Below are 7,500 nucleotides of genomic sequence, written 5' to 3' on the forward strand. Positions count from 1 at the left end.
AAAACATGATATTGTTTGTTGTTAATATAAGATAAGGGCCCATATTTGATCTTGAAACTACACACACACACACACACACACACACACACACACACGCACACACACACACACACACACACACACACACACACACACACACACACACACACACGCACACACACACACACACAATCTGTGTGTAACACTGTGCTTTTCATTACAGGTTATGGAGCTCAAGCTGGTCCATCCAATGGCCAAGCAACCAAAGGCAACGGTACAGTACATTCTATACTGCTGTCGTTTGGTTGGTTATTAGTACACAAATCACACACACACACACACACACACACACACACACACACACACACACACACACACACACACACACACACACACACACACACACACACACACACACACACACACACACACACACACACACACACACACACACACACACACATGTGTGTATAGGTACCTCCTTGTGTGTTCATGTATATGTGTGTACACATACTGTACACAAGCACACACACATACACACACAACCTGTGTGTAACACTGTGCTCTTCATCACAGGTTATGGAGCTCAAGCTGGTCCATCCAATGGTCAAGCAACCAAAGGCAACGGTACAGTACATTCTATATAGATATCATCTACACACTAATGTTCTCATCATCTACATTAATGTTCTCATCATCTATTAATGTTCTCATCATGTACATTAATGTTCTCATCATCTACTTAATGTTCTCATCATCTACATTAATGTTCTCATCATGTACATTTATGTGCTCATCATGTACATTAATGTTCTCATCATCTACATTAATGTTCTCATCATCTATTAATGTTCTCATCATCTACATGAATGTACTCATCATCTACATTAATGTTCTCATCTATTAATGTTCTCATCATCTACTTAATGTTCTCATCTATTAATGTTCTCATCGTCTACTTAATGTTCTCATTGTCTACTTAATGTTCTCATCATCTACATTAATGTTCTCATCATCTACTTAATGTTCTCATCATCTATTAATGTTCTCATCGTCTACATTAATGTTCTCATCATCTACATTAATGTTCTCATCATCTATTAATGTTCTCATCATCTACATTAATGTTCTCATCATCTATTAATGTTCTCATCATCTACATTAATGTTCTCATCATCTATTCATGTTCTCATCATCTACACTAATGTTCTCATCATCTATTAATGTTCTCATCATCTACTAAGCATTACATCACGAGACAGAGTGGGTTATAGAAATTAGATCACGCCTATGGGTGGTTGTTAGGCCCGAGGCGCAGCCGAGGGTCGTTAGACCCCCATAGGCGTGATCTAATTTCTATAACACACTCTGTCGTGTGATGTAATGCTTTTATACAATGGCCGATTTCATCCAACCTTATTGCTATACAATAAACACACATTAATTGAAGATTTATTGACAACCATCCGCAGAAAAAGTTGTTTAAAAAAAAAAGGGAGAAGTTGCCTCCGTGTGGAAGCAGCTCGGAAGTGCAACTGTCTCTCACTAACACATCCAACTGTTCTCACTAACACATCCAACTGTTCTCACTAACACATCCAACTGTTCTCACTAACACATCCAACTGTTCTCACTAAGTTACTAACACATCCAACTGTCTCTCACTAACACATCCAACTGTTCTCACTAACACATCCAACTGTCTCTCACTAACACATCCAACTGTTCTCACTAACACATCCAACTGTTCTCACTAAGTCACTAACACATCCAACTGTTCTCACTAACACATCCAACTGTTCTCACTAACACATCCAACTGTTCTCACTAACACATCCAACTGTTCTCACTAACACATCCAACTGTCTCTCACTAACACATCCAACTGTTCTCACTAACACATCCAACTGTCTCTCACTAACACATCCAACTGTTCTCACTAACACATCCAACTGTTCTCACTAACACATCCAACTGTTCTCACTAACACATCCAACTTCTTTTTTTTTTTTTTTTTTTTTTTTACCTACTTTCTATAGAAGCATCTAAGAATGAAGTGACAGTGGGTTATTGAATTGATTGATTGATTGATTGCAAATTTTATTAATGTCCGCCTTGTTTCAAACTGGTTAGTAGGCTTAGGCCCTCTTTCGAAGTCGCCCTCTTTCGAAGTTGGTTATGCTTAGAGTTTGGAATCAGGGCTGGTGGTCTATCGCCCTGCTCTAAAGATAAACTCTAAGCATAACCGACTTCGAAAGAGGGCCTAAGCCTAACCAGTTTGAAACAATGCGGACATTAATAAAATCTGCAATCAATCAATCAATCAATCAATTCAATAACCCACGCTCACTTAAAACAGCGCACCTCCCAGCTTCTTCTATAGAAAGTAGGTTAAAAAAAATGGCCTCCTATAGGGCAAAGCAATTTTTTTCTTTTCTTTTTACCTACTTTCTATAGAAGCATCTAAGAATGAAGTTCTTAACAGTTCTTAACTAGTTCGAAACAAGGCGGACATTCATAAAATTTGCAATCAATCAATCAATTCAATAACCCACGCTCACTTAAAACAGTGCACCTCCCAGCTGCTTCTATAGAAAGTAGGTTAAAAAAATTTAACTTCTTTCTTTTTTGTTTTAACCTACTTTCTATAGAAGCATCTAAGAATGAAGTTCTTAACAGTTCTTAACCAGTTCGAAACAAGGCGGACATTCATAAAATTTGCAATCAATCAATCAATTCAATAACCCACGCTCACTTAAAACAGTGCACCTCCCAGCTGCTTCTATAGAAAGTAGGTTAAAAAAATGTAACTTCTTTCTTTTTTGTTTTAACCTACTTTCTATAGAAGCATCTAAGAATGAAGTTCTTAACAGTTCTTAACCAGTTCGAAACAAGGCGGACATTAATACAATTTGCAATCAATCAATCAATCAATTCAATAACCCCACGCTCACTTACACACACGCACCTCCGCGTGAGCTTGTGTTATTGGTTTGATTGATTGATTGCTTGAACATTTTCTTAACACTGAAATGCATGTCCTTTTGACGAATGGCATCTAACGCCAGACTTCGCGCAATATTTATTTTGTTCCACAATGACTCATGACCCACCAATTACATAATCCAACATTGTGTAAGAAACTAACACATTCGCCGTGACAGAATCGTTATTTATTTAGTCGTTATGACGCTATCAACATATCCATTCGTAGCGATTATTGTCCGCCATCTTGCTTTCATTTCTAAAACCACGACCGGCGGAGTCATTGTAATTCGGTTGTGGGCGGGTTCTGGGACCACCAGCTTACTTATGACAAATATCTATCTATCTAGGTCGTCCTCGGACGGGCCCTCCATCGGTGCTTCCAGTCATCCCGATCCTCCATGCATCTGGCTAGCTCGCCGGTGCTTTCTGTTCCCACATCTCTCCTGAGTACGTCCACATAGGTTAACGTGGGACGTCCTCGTGATCGATGCCCGTGTGTTGGTTCCCACAGTACAAGTTTGCTGGTTGGCATCTCATGGTGTCTCTGGCAGTGACCTGCCAGCCTCATTCTCCTGACTGCCACTTTATCGCTCACCTTTAGCACCCCCCCATACAAGTTTGCATTAGTGACATGCTCATCCCTGTTGATGTTGAGCACCACACGCATCATTCTGGTGTAGCACCCATCCAAGGACTTCTGCAGGGTGGGCTTCAAGGTCCAGCATTCACTGCCATACAAAAGGACAGACTCAACTGTTGCATGAAAGAAGTTGAGCTTGATTTGACGGGGGAGGTTGGATTTCCACACACTGGTCATGCCGTTCAGAGCCCTCCACGCAAGTGCCTTCCTCACTTTAAGGTCTTGCTCGGACGAGTTGACCCACGAGCCCAGGTACTTGAAATCACTGACTTCCTTTAGAGCAGAGCCTCCTGTTGTCCTTAGAGGTGGATGATCCGGGAGGATGTTATACATTATGACCTCGGTTTTCTTGGCATTTAGCCTAAGGCCAACCTTGGCGCACTCCGTCTCCACTCTGCACAGGAGTTCCTGTGCCTGCTCCACCTGGTCAGAGAGCAGGCTGATGTCGTCCGCGTAGTCAAGGTCTGTTAGGACTATGGCGGGGTGTCGTCTCGATCTCCTTGGGGTTATTGTGAGACCAAGTTCCTGCTCCCGTCCATTGATGGACCTATAGGTAAGGGATAATGTATAGCTACGAGGTCATTGTCGCAAAATAATTGACCGACACGGAGTTTAGAACACCGAGGCGCCTCGCCGAGGTGTTCTAAACGCAGTGAAGGTCAATTATTTTGCGACAATGACCTCGTAGCTATACATTATCCCTTACTTATTTGTCATAAGTAAGCTGGTATAGCTATACCAGCTGGTATAGCTATACATTATCCCGCTTATTACAGGGCTAACTTACTAACAATATACCTAATTCATTTTACACCATCGACAAGACGAGATCAAATGCAGACGCAGTTGTTCTGTTGCTCCTCTGTCATCGGCAGGTGTGTGGTCTGATTGCACTGATGAGTGCAGCTGTGCATAATGGTAATGCTTAGCTTTCGTGACTGCGATCAAAATGCTTGATTGTGATTGGTCAATAGCGCTCTGTTACCCGTATCAGCGGTCATTATTGCGCGTTGCCCATGGCAGCGGTCAGTTATCGAGAAATAATTCACCGCTGTCAGGGGCAACCGAGCGCTATTGACCAATCACAATCAAGCATTTTGGCGAATGTTAAAACGCCATGTAATAACCACGTTTAACTTGACTGTTTCAGCCAATCAGAATCGAGAAATTTGCATGGCATTGTATAAATTAATGTTCTCATCATCTACATTAATGTTCTCATCATCTACACTAATGTTCTCATCATCTACATTAATGTTCTCATCATCTACACTAATGTTCTCATCATCTACATTAATGTTCTCATCATCTACACTAATGTTCTCATCATCTACACTAATGTTCTCATCATCTCTACAGTACATTAAGGGTGTGCAGTTATATGTTGATAAAAGGTCACTTTAGACTTGGATGTTATAAAACTACAAAACTATTACAGTAAACAACCTTTGTGTGTTGTGACTCAAACCAGCCTGCGCTGGATGTATGCACGCACACACACACACACACACACAGACACAGACACACACACACACACACACACACACACACACACACACACACACACACACACACACACACACACACACACACACACACACACACACACACACACACACACACACACACACACACACACACACACACACACACACACACACACACACACACACACACACACAAATATTTGTGTAACTTGTTTGTGTAACTGTAATTTGTTCAATCACAGGTTATGGAGCCCAGGCTGGTCCATCCAATGGCCAAGCAACCAAAGGCAACGGTACAGTACATTCTCTATACACTGCTGTCATTTGGTTGGTTTTTACACAAATCACACACCGACACACACCGACACACACACACACACACACACACACACACACACACACACACACACACACACACACACACACACACACACACACACACACACACACACACACACACACACCTACACACACACACACACACACACACACACACACACACACACACACACACACACACACACACACACACACACACACACACACACGTACAGCCCCTTCATTTGACACAGGAAGATGATTATGGCCATTATTCTCTGTCTCCAGCCAACATGTGTGTTCCTGGCGACACTATGCATCTCCCTGCACTTTCCACCAGATGAGGCTGATTCCATGCAGAGACATGTCAGCCATCTCATTTAATACATCTCTAAAAATAGAGGAGATGAGATTTCGTTCCTTGCTTATTCTCCTCTGCTCGCTCTCTTGTCTCTCTCTATCTTGTTCTCTCTCTCTTTCAATATACTGAATTGCATAGAAATGTTTGAATTTGGGATTCTGTATTGAGATTGTTACCCCCCTGGTTCATAGTATTATCATGTTGCTCCTCCTCGTGTTCTCATACAGTATATGGCTCAATGCCGCAGCTCATTGACCACGGTTGTCATTTAATGATAATCACTTGCTAGTTGATTACAATCCCCCTTTCTCAACACAACAATGTTGTCATCTTCAGGGTCTCCCATTAACACTTTCAGCGCCAGCTATTACCCTCATCCCTGTAGTCAATGGGCCAGCTTTCCATTGCCTATTTTCACTGTGCGTCACGATGTTTGAAGAGCTATATCTATATTCTATATTATAGCTATGGAGACAATACTATGGCTCATTTGACAGTCACTATCTCTCGTCCAACATGCAAATAAAATAGCAGATTTTTTCATCTATACGTTTGTGCGTTATCCCGTGGTGAATATTGTATAGTTTCAGAGTGATCCGGGCTAATTCCTGAAAGCTGAGTTATGGAGCGCTATGTGAATTTAGCTAAAGTCGTTTGCATTTCTCGCCTGGACACGCAAATCAAAGGTATATAATAGGTATTATGTTTCATATTACATATCATTTTTTTATGCTCTGATCGCCAGCAACAGCATTCGTTTTGAATACTACATACGTTGATCGGCTGGATTGATGTGAAATCATTGTAGGATTAAGGTGGAATTGACGATAAAGCAAACACACCCTGGACTGACAAAGCAAACACACCCTGGACTGACAAAGCAAATGCGCGCACTGTGCCAATGTGGATAACTGATGCGCGGTGGAAACACTTGAAAAGCCACCAACACAGAAAGATGTTTACTGACAAAGTCTTTCACCTTGTAGAGGTGCTGACATAAAGCACATCATGTAAATCTCCAGGGTCTAGTTGAGCTGCGTCGTGGTGAGTTTAGCACAATGGATACAGTAGCTTATGTGCAAATTTGTCTAAAACATGATATTGTTGTTAATATAAGATAAGGGCCCATATTTGATCTTGAAACTACACTAATGTTCTCATCATCTACACTAATGTTATCATCATCTACAGTACATTAAGGGTGCGCAGTTATATGTTGATAAAAGGTCACTTTAGACTTGGATGTTATAAAACTACAAAACTATTACAGTAAACAACCTTTGTGTGTTGTGACTCAAACCAGCCTGCGCTGGATGTATGCACGCACGCACACACACACACACAGACACAGACACACACACACACACACACACACACACACACACACACACACACACACACACACACACACACACACACACACACACACACACACACACACACACACACACACAATCTGTGTGTAACACTGTGCTTTTAATTACAGGTTATGGAGCTCAAGCTGGTCCATCCAATGGTCAAGCAACCAAAGGCAATGGTACAGTACATTCTATATAGATATCATCTACACTAATGTTCTCATCATCTACACTAATGTTCTCATCATCTACACTAATGTTCTCATCATCTACACTAATGTTCTCATCATCTACATGAATGTTCTCATCTATTAATGTTCTCATCATCTACAGTACTTAATGTTCTCATCTATTAATGTTCTCATCATC

This window comes from Notolepis coatsorum (genome assembly GCF_963971535.1).
Source record: "Notolepis coatsorum genome assembly, chromosome: 10".
NCBI lineage: Eukaryota > Metazoa > Chordata > Actinopteri > Aulopiformes > Paralepididae > Notolepis > Notolepis coatsorum.